Genomic DNA, 8,997 nt, shown 5'->3' with positions numbered 1-8,997 from the left:
TTTTTAGGATAAATGCAGGCCAATAGTAGCCTGCATTTTATGATTATGTCACATTTCTGAGTGTATATGAAATGAGAAAAGACAAAAATAACTACTGTACTTTGAAGAAAAGAAAGTTAACAAAGGCGGTGGATGGGTTGAAACACAAACAAATATGCAGGCCAACTATAAAAATCCCTAGTTTCCCCTAGGGAAAAAAATATATATATATTTGGAAAGATAAAGAAAAGAAAATGAAGAAAAGAAAATAAAAGGAAAAACAATGAAAGCCAAGGCCAGGCCAAGCCAAGTAAGTCCAGCAAGGTATTTTTCTTTTTAAGCATTTATTTTTTCCTCAAAAATATGTGATGAAGGGTCAGGATCAGACCCAACTAGATAATATTTTAATGTTTTAAAGGGAACACAAGAGGTAGAAATAAAAGAGGACATATTTTTTAAACTTCTTTTCCTTAAAATGATTATACATACATTGAGGAAAGAAAGATTTCCTGGAAAGTTTTGTTGTTGTTGTTGTTGTTGTTGTTGTTGTTGTTGTTGTTGTTAAGACATCTTGATTCATTTCTTATTAAATGCTTTTGCATCTTACAATTGAAATGTATGTTAGTATACCTTTGCAGGAATTCCTGAGGAGTAGGATACATTTTGAAGATAGTGAATTAAAGTATTTTTCATGCAAGAAGCTCATAATCATAATGGGATTACTACAGATAACAATTCTTACTTCTTATTCAATCAATGAATATTCTCAGATCAGGCTCCTAGACGATCCAGTCTAATAAAAGTATAATGTTTTCTCAAGAAAGAAATCAGTATATATCAATGGAGTGAAATATGTAGCTATGTAATTACATTTATAGTATTCACTCTAATCCAGTAAACAGAACACAACAGCTATTTTCCAATGGTGTGTTATTCTCTTAGCTTGATTACTTACCACCTATGTAAGCAGAATGAGCAAGCAAAAAATTAACTTCTATCCTCAAGTGAGAAGGCTAAAATTTATTTAGGCAAATTTCATAAAGCAACAGGGTGATTCTAGTCTGTCAATCCATACACATATTTTGATGATACAAAAATGAAGTCCTTTTCATTTCTTTTAGAAAGATATATGCATCTAGGTTCTATTTGTTGGTTTGTTTTAGTCCATCAGTTCTTTTGATGTTTATGATAAATTGGCCATTTATACTTCTCAAACAAGAGGGAAATTACGCAAAACTTACATTTCATATTAGTTTAAATCTGGTGATTTCTATTAGAAAACATGCAATAGCCTGTGTGCAACCTGTAGGCTATTTTCAATGTGGCTTTTTTGGATTTGGAGGCTGATGAGAAATGATAAAGTAACCTGTTGCAAGACCAATGGCAAGCTATTGTACTTAAATTAATCATTTTAAGGTTATCCATGGTCTCACGATTTTTTTTCCCTGGGTAATTGTGACTCTTAGTGTAGCCACAGTGCAGGATGTAAGAGTACCTGGCTCCCAAACAGACCAGGTTCGGCCACTAAGCACTGACAAAATCCACAGGCAGAGAGATGGGTGGTGGCAAAAAAGAAGGGATCTCATTTCAGGTGAGCCTGACACTTGGAAGATCTTGGACTAGTGTCTCAAAGACTGTCTCCAAAATGCTGAAAATATTTCCAGGTTTACAGAAGAAAAATGTGGGGCAAAGGTGGGTGAGTAGGTCCAGGTAGGCAGTGACGGTTAAATAGATCATTTTCTAGGGCAGGTCTTCATGGCTCAGGGCTGTCCTTATTGTTTGAGGGGGTGGCTTTGGTTTCCATCAGAGGATGCTTTTCCCTCAGGTCTTCTGCCTTGGCCAAGAGATAAGCTGGAAAGAAGAATCTAACTAGAAAGTTTGAGGTCAAAGTGGAGACAGCTGAAGTCTTCTTTGCTTTAATATAAATAATCACATAACAGTTGTACATTATACTTTGATTAATATGTTTGTTGACAATGAAAGATTGGGTTTAAATCTTACTTTCATACCCCCCCCAAAATTTTATTTAAGAAATTTGTTTTAGCTAAGGTCAGGTTAGAATGCATTTTCATATCAGACATCATAATCGTTAATTCAATTTAGAATTCCTATAGAATCCTTGTAAAATGCTCTGTAGAACCATCTCTGCAATTCATTTAGCCTATTTGGTAATTCTTATAGGCACAATGTATTTTGTACAAAATACTAGGATGACTATTTCATAATGTTCCAATATTAAATCTTTATAGAAATCACAAATATCAAATACTATCCTGATTTTATAGTATAGGCAACTGAGTATCTGGTATGTGAAGTTACTTCAATAATGGCAGAGAATTTCTAAGTGATACATTTGAGTTTCTACTCTGAATATTTAGAATATTTCCCCAAAGGTGATCCCTAGACCAGAATCCTCTGCATCATCTGCAAACTTTCCAGAAAGAACCCTTAGCAACATTTGAGAATAAGAAATGCAAATCTGCGAGCATCACTTAAGAACTAACCTATCATAATCAAAAACAGTGGGGGTAAGCTCCAGTAATCTGTATTTTAACAAACTTTTTAGGTGGGGCTAATGCACACTAAAATTTTAGAACTGTTATGGATTATAAAACGTGTACTTTTTAAGTGATTCTAAATGATTCCCTCCAGGCCAGGAGTTTTAAAACTGCATAGAACTACTTAACGGACATTAAGAAGAGGTTATCAGAATAAAAAGGATAAAGTGAAAATGTAATTTATTAGTACATGATTGTTTCCACAGAAAATCCAAATGAATTTGTTAACAAATTAATAAAATTAACTTGAAAGTTTAACAAAGTAGTTGTAAAAAGATTGGTATACATATGATGTATGTTTATATATACAATTAAGAAATAGAAACTAAAAATAGGATCTTTAAGTTTAAATAAAACTCTCACCAACTAGACCACCAGACCCGACTCACAAACCTTTGCTCCACATTTTTCCTTGGCTCTTCCTTCTAGCTTATCTCTTAACTGAGGCAAATGGAAAGCAAAGCCACACCTCAAGTGATAGCAACTGCCCTGACAAGACATCTCTTGGGCCCGGAACACCCAGACCAGTGTTAGCATAACACTCCCTTCCTTGCTTCTGTGCAGATGGACCACAGAGTGACTTCTAGAATGACCAACGATTACCTTTACCTCATTATAACATTAAAATCTCCAAAGAGGATCACAAAACTCATTTATGTAACATACAATGATGTATGTATAGGCATGTTTCCTTAAGGTGCATGTGCAACCTATGCCCATCTCTACATATAGTGACAAGGATCATCTTTTTAAATATTCATCCTAACCCTAAATAAAAGAAATGTATCTACCCTTGCTTGGGGAGTCATGGCTTTGGAAGTTATTTCCTGTGATCTCCTTATTTGCTGCAAATAAAGTTTACTTCGTGTAACAACTCTACCGGGTTTATCTGTGACCCTCCAAGAAGGAAACTCAAGCTAGTTCTAGGTTACAGAACTGTAAAGTAATTTGAGAAATAGCCAACAAAAATTTATGTGAAACCTATGCATTAAAACTTAGAAAGCTACAGTGAAAGATATTAAAGGGCACCAAAATATTTAGCTTAATATATAAAGTCCACGTATAGAAAAATTTACTACCATAAGGATGTCATCCTCTTAAAATTGTTCTAGAAATTTAATAGTATTCTAATAAAACTTCATATAGAGTTTTTATGGTCTTTCCTAGTTAATTTTAAATTGAATATGGAGCACAAAGATCAAAGACTATCTAAGACTGAGGAAAAGGAGGACAGAATTACTCTAAAATAAATCAAGATTTATTATAAATCTATAATAAACACAACAGTGTTGCCCTGGTATAAGAAAAGACAAATTGAAGGCAATAAAATACAAGTTTTGAAATAGACATGCCTAAGAAGAAATGTTGATATCTGACAAAGATAAAAAAACATTGTCAAGAATAAAATAGACTGAATAATTAGGTTAGAGAAGAAATGTTTATTCTTATAAAAAAAGAAAGAAAGGAGGAAGTAAGAATGGGAAGGAGGGAAGGAGAGAGAGGAGAGAGAAGAAAGGAAATATATCCAAACCTCTCAGAATAAAGTATAAGTAAATACATTACAATTTTGACATAGAGAAGGATTTAACACCCTCTCCATCAAAATATCAACATAATATAATCAATATATATTTATATAAGTATATGAAGTCAAGTACACCTAAATTGAGAAATTCTGTTTATCAAAAGGCATATTAAATAAGTGAAAGAGAAGCTATAAACTAGGCAAAAGTTAACTGTAATGTATACTCTATATTAGTATTCAAACATATTAGGAACCAACTAAGCACTGTCATGCATCTATAAGGATGGAGAGTACTTATAAACAAGCAGTATGTATATCATATCAGCTGCACAAAGTTTACAAAATAGTAGCATCAAAAATATATAAATAACTCCTACTAATAAAACAATTAAGCTGTCTATAGAAAAATGGCAAATGACATGATCTGACAATTCATAGAAAATAACTACATATGACTTTAAACATACACACATGTACACACACACAGAAGCCCAAATAAACCATTAATTTAAAAAATAATAACTTAGATTGGAATGAGACTTTCTGCCCATGTATCTGTGAGACAGGAAAACTGAAAGTGACTCTATAAAAGACTGCTTTGTTGTTGCTTCTGTTCTTGGTAGGGCCTACACCTCTGCCTTACACATGCCTTAATGTATGTCCTCCTGTAAAGATCAAGGAATTAATTATGTCTTTGGAGTCTTCTAGCACAATAGACAACACCTAAAGAGTGGCCAGACAAGGTCAGCATGTTGGTTTTCTATGACCACCGACTCCAGACACCTTGACACAAATGACCCCTGGCTCTAAGGCATAAGTGATTCATGGAGGACAAAGACATCTGAGCACTTGTCCTTAGACTATTCAATAAACTCTGCTCTCACTGCCTCTTGGCTCATGTTTGATTTCTATCCTGTGCAAAGCCAAGAACCCACTCGGCTGGTCTTATGGGCCCTGCTCTGGGTCCTAAGATACAACCAGCTTGCATCATCTGGAAAGAATTAAGACCTATGATAGTAATCAAAATATAGAAAGGATGGGAAGAACATGAGTCCATATTTTTCTGGTGGGCATGCAAATTATTAGAACTGTTCTGCATAAAAATTGGTATTATTGAAAAAAATAACTATTTGTTCATAACATTGGGAGTCATTCTACTTGCAGTTATACATGCAAGTGAAAAAGCTGTATATTCAAAGCAAGAAATCTGTACAAAAATTTGTATAGCATTGTTAACAGTAATGAAAACCAGGAAACAATCCAAATATCATAGACTGGATAACCGAGAAATGAACTGCAATACATCCATGTAGCAGAACAATGATGACTAAATAGAGTTGAATAAAATGACTTAGATGCGTCTAAATACCCGCCTTCAAGTGATTTCAGCAATTCTCAGATTATCTTTTCTATATATTTCAAAAATAGGCAAACATATCTATAGATGCATACATGCACACACATAGGTATATGTGCAATCAAGTCGTTAAAGGAAGGATCAGTGGTGTGCAGGCAAAATTACTAAAGCATCTCCAGGGCAGACAAAGAAATTAGTAGTTTATAGCATCCATAAATCTCTGTGATGTGAATATCCCCACAATGGTGATGGCAAGCTGCCAATGTGAAGACAGAACCAACTACTACCGGGAGATGAGCTCTCTGCCAGTCTAGTGCTTGCACTGGTTCTCCGAGCAAAGAGAAATGGAAAGCCACTTCCCTATAGCCAGTTTCCGTACTGAATCAATACTCCAAAATTATCTGGGACTGAATAGTTTATGTGATCCAAGGACTCTGTTCTTTCCCCTCCTTTTGCTTCACCTCCATGCATTTACAAATACCAACCACTCTGACTGTACTCTCTTTTTTCGAGGTTTTTGCCACTTCATTTTATGGCACATAAGTGTCACATCAAGATATCTTGCTCTATGCTTAATACAAGCTTTGGCCTTGTTAGTTACATCTGATATAATATTTTAATGTGATCCTCTGAAAAAATAAAAATCAGAACAAGTAAGGTGCAGATTAAAATATATAGTTATGCATTGAAATGCTAACCCTACAGCAGATACATGAGTCCTAGCATATACCTGTAGATATCAGTAGTGTCTTTCTCAAAGTAGATACTCTCTTAAATTTTACTGAACAAACATAAGAACATCTGTATCTCTAAAGGACTTTATTTTTCTGCTAAAAGTAAATAGTTTTACTGAAGTTTAATCAATATACAAAGAACTGCACATTTGCAAACACCAGTGAAACCATCACCACAATCGAGGGAGTAGACCTATCCAGCACTCTCCAGAGTTTCCTCATGCCCTCTGTTGTGCTGCTGAGTATGTGTTTGTGTGTGTGCATGTAAGTATGTGGTAAGAGGATTAGATGTTTTATGGAGATTTTCTCAGTCCTAGACATTTTGAGATTTTATTGAATTCTTCAAAAATCTGATTGAGAAATTAACATTACAAATGAGCAGGTCTACAGTTACTTAACGTATTCAGATGCCATGGCAACTCTTACATTTGTTGTGTTTATTTAAATATGAGAAAATTTTATTATTTGCATGTGTACTTCCTGGGAGGTATGCATTGAGGTTTATGATTTCTTAGTGGTCAGCAGAGAAAATTCCTAACTTTGGTACAATTTTGTTTATCAATTTACACTTAGTTTCTTTCTATTTAACATGCTAGATCCATGCTATATTTTATCACCTACCATTTGTTTGCGTAAATTAAATGCCAAGCTGTGTGATTTTGTCAGCTACACAGCATCCTTAAATTTTACAAACATAGATCAAAGAATTGGGAGGAATTATATCACCCAGATGCCTTACCCAGGTAACCTAGTTTTTAATATGCTTCTTGAATGTCAGGTACTAATTCCATTCTGCACAGATTTCCTGTTCTGTTCATTTAACCTGTTTTATTTTTTTCTCCCTATCATAGGTTTAATTACTTTATGCAAATGCATACATGAAACATTTCACAATTGACATTTACATACAACAAAAATTAAAAGTGAAATTCAAAACTGTACTTAAGCAGATGTGATCATATAAATATAAACATAAACATATATTGAAGTGGAAATATAGTAAAAAAACATTTATATATATAATCTGGTTCCCCATTTGTTTTGACAAAATGACACTGTAATTTTTAACAACTCCTGCATATAATTCCCAATTAATTTTCACAAAATAAATTGGCTTCCCCATGAAAATAAATTTGCAACGTTATGAAATTTCATCATGAAAGTAGTTGATAAATGAAAATAACTTATTCTAACAGTAGCTTCTACTTTAGATAGTAAGGAGATGCAATTCTGAAATGCTGTTTAGAGTTATCTCCTTTAAAAGTTGATATAATGGTTAGGATATATGAGCAGAATATAGTGTAAATGCTGTGAATTTTCTCATTCATTCACCCAACTATGTATTTACCATATTCAAATTATTCAAAGCTGAATAAGTATCTAAACTCTTCTGCAGTACAAAATTAATGGGAGACTGTAAAGACTGAAGATAGAACCAGAGAAATTTCTTAGTATTTAAAATAATATAACCTGAAGGACTTTCATCTGTAAAAAGAGCAAACTAAATACTTTTAATATCAAACAGTTGTAATAGACAAAAGATAAATGATGCCAAACCATAGGTGATCCTAAATGTACAGACAGATGGCTTTAAAATGCTAGATGTTGGGGCACCTGGGGGTTGAGCGTGTGACTTTGGTTCAGGTCATGATATCACGGTTCATGGGTGAGCCCTGCATTGGACTCTGTGCAGACCGCTAGCTCAGAGCCTGGAGCCTGCTTCAGATTCTGTGTCTCTTTTTCTCTATGCCCCTCTCCAGTTCACCCTCTGTCTCTCTTTGTCTCTCAAAAATAAATAAATGTTAAAAAATTTTTAAAAAATGTTAGCTGCAATACACAGAATAGGCATGAATAAATGGGAGCCAGTATTGGTGGATGAAACTACCCTAAATTGTCCAGTAAACAGGTATTAGGAAACTGTAAGATGGTAGTTAAAGGAACAACACAGCACTTATTCACTGAGTTAAAAATTTAAGAAAAAAAAAAAAAACAGGTCAAAACACAACTACCATAGAAGTTACATATGGGTTACTATATTTAAATTTTCCAACGGGATCTGATTCATCTCTGGAGGGACAAAACTGCTACCTGGGAAAGCTACTGATGTATAAACATTGAATACTAATAAAATGAAAATGTGAATCTTCCAGAAAAAGAACAACAGATATATAGGCCCAGAGTAAAGAAAGTTAAGTTATTTGGATAACTGCAAATAATTTAGCATGTCTGGGAGGTATAATGTTAGGCAGCATCACTAACTGGTGAGGACAGAGATCTAGGAGGAAACAGGTGAATGTTTGCTTACGCGTTACCCTATGGACATCTGATTTTATCCTGATTTGAATGCGGAGCCATTGAAGATTTTTAATTAGTATAGGAAGACTTATATTTGTGCTTTATAAAGTTGACTCTGGTTAGAGATTAACAGCAAATAAAAACATTTAGGTGGCCATAACAGCCAACTAAGGGAGAAATGATGAGCCAGCCAATGGTGTGAACAAAAGTAGATGTGGTGTCTATAAAGAAGTAGACAATAGATAAATTGGAAAGAAAATTAGGTGATGAAGTAGTAGGTTTTCCTCACTTGGGCAATGAGAAATGATTTCTGAGACAAAAAGAAGAGACAAGGTAGAAATATTTAATTGGAATGGGAAAAGAGTAATGGAAATTTTTGATATATTGAATTTAAAAAGATTTATCCAATTACGGAAAATGTGAACACTTGTTAGCTGTGTAGAGTGCCCTTCCTCCTGGAAATAACATCATAAAGCAATCACATTACTTAGTCACGATTAGACTTCTGGAATTGCAACAGACTTCATATCTCTCCATAGTTTGCTGTTA

This window comes from Suricata suricatta, chromosome 15 (assembly GCF_006229205.1).
Source record: "Suricata suricatta isolate VVHF042 chromosome 15, meerkat_22Aug2017_6uvM2_HiC, whole genome shotgun sequence".
Classification (NCBI taxonomy): Eukaryota; Metazoa; Chordata; class Mammalia; order Carnivora; family Herpestidae; genus Suricata; species Suricata suricatta.
The sequence above is the reverse complement of the archived record's forward strand: the minus strand, read 5'-3'. Positions refer to the sequence as shown.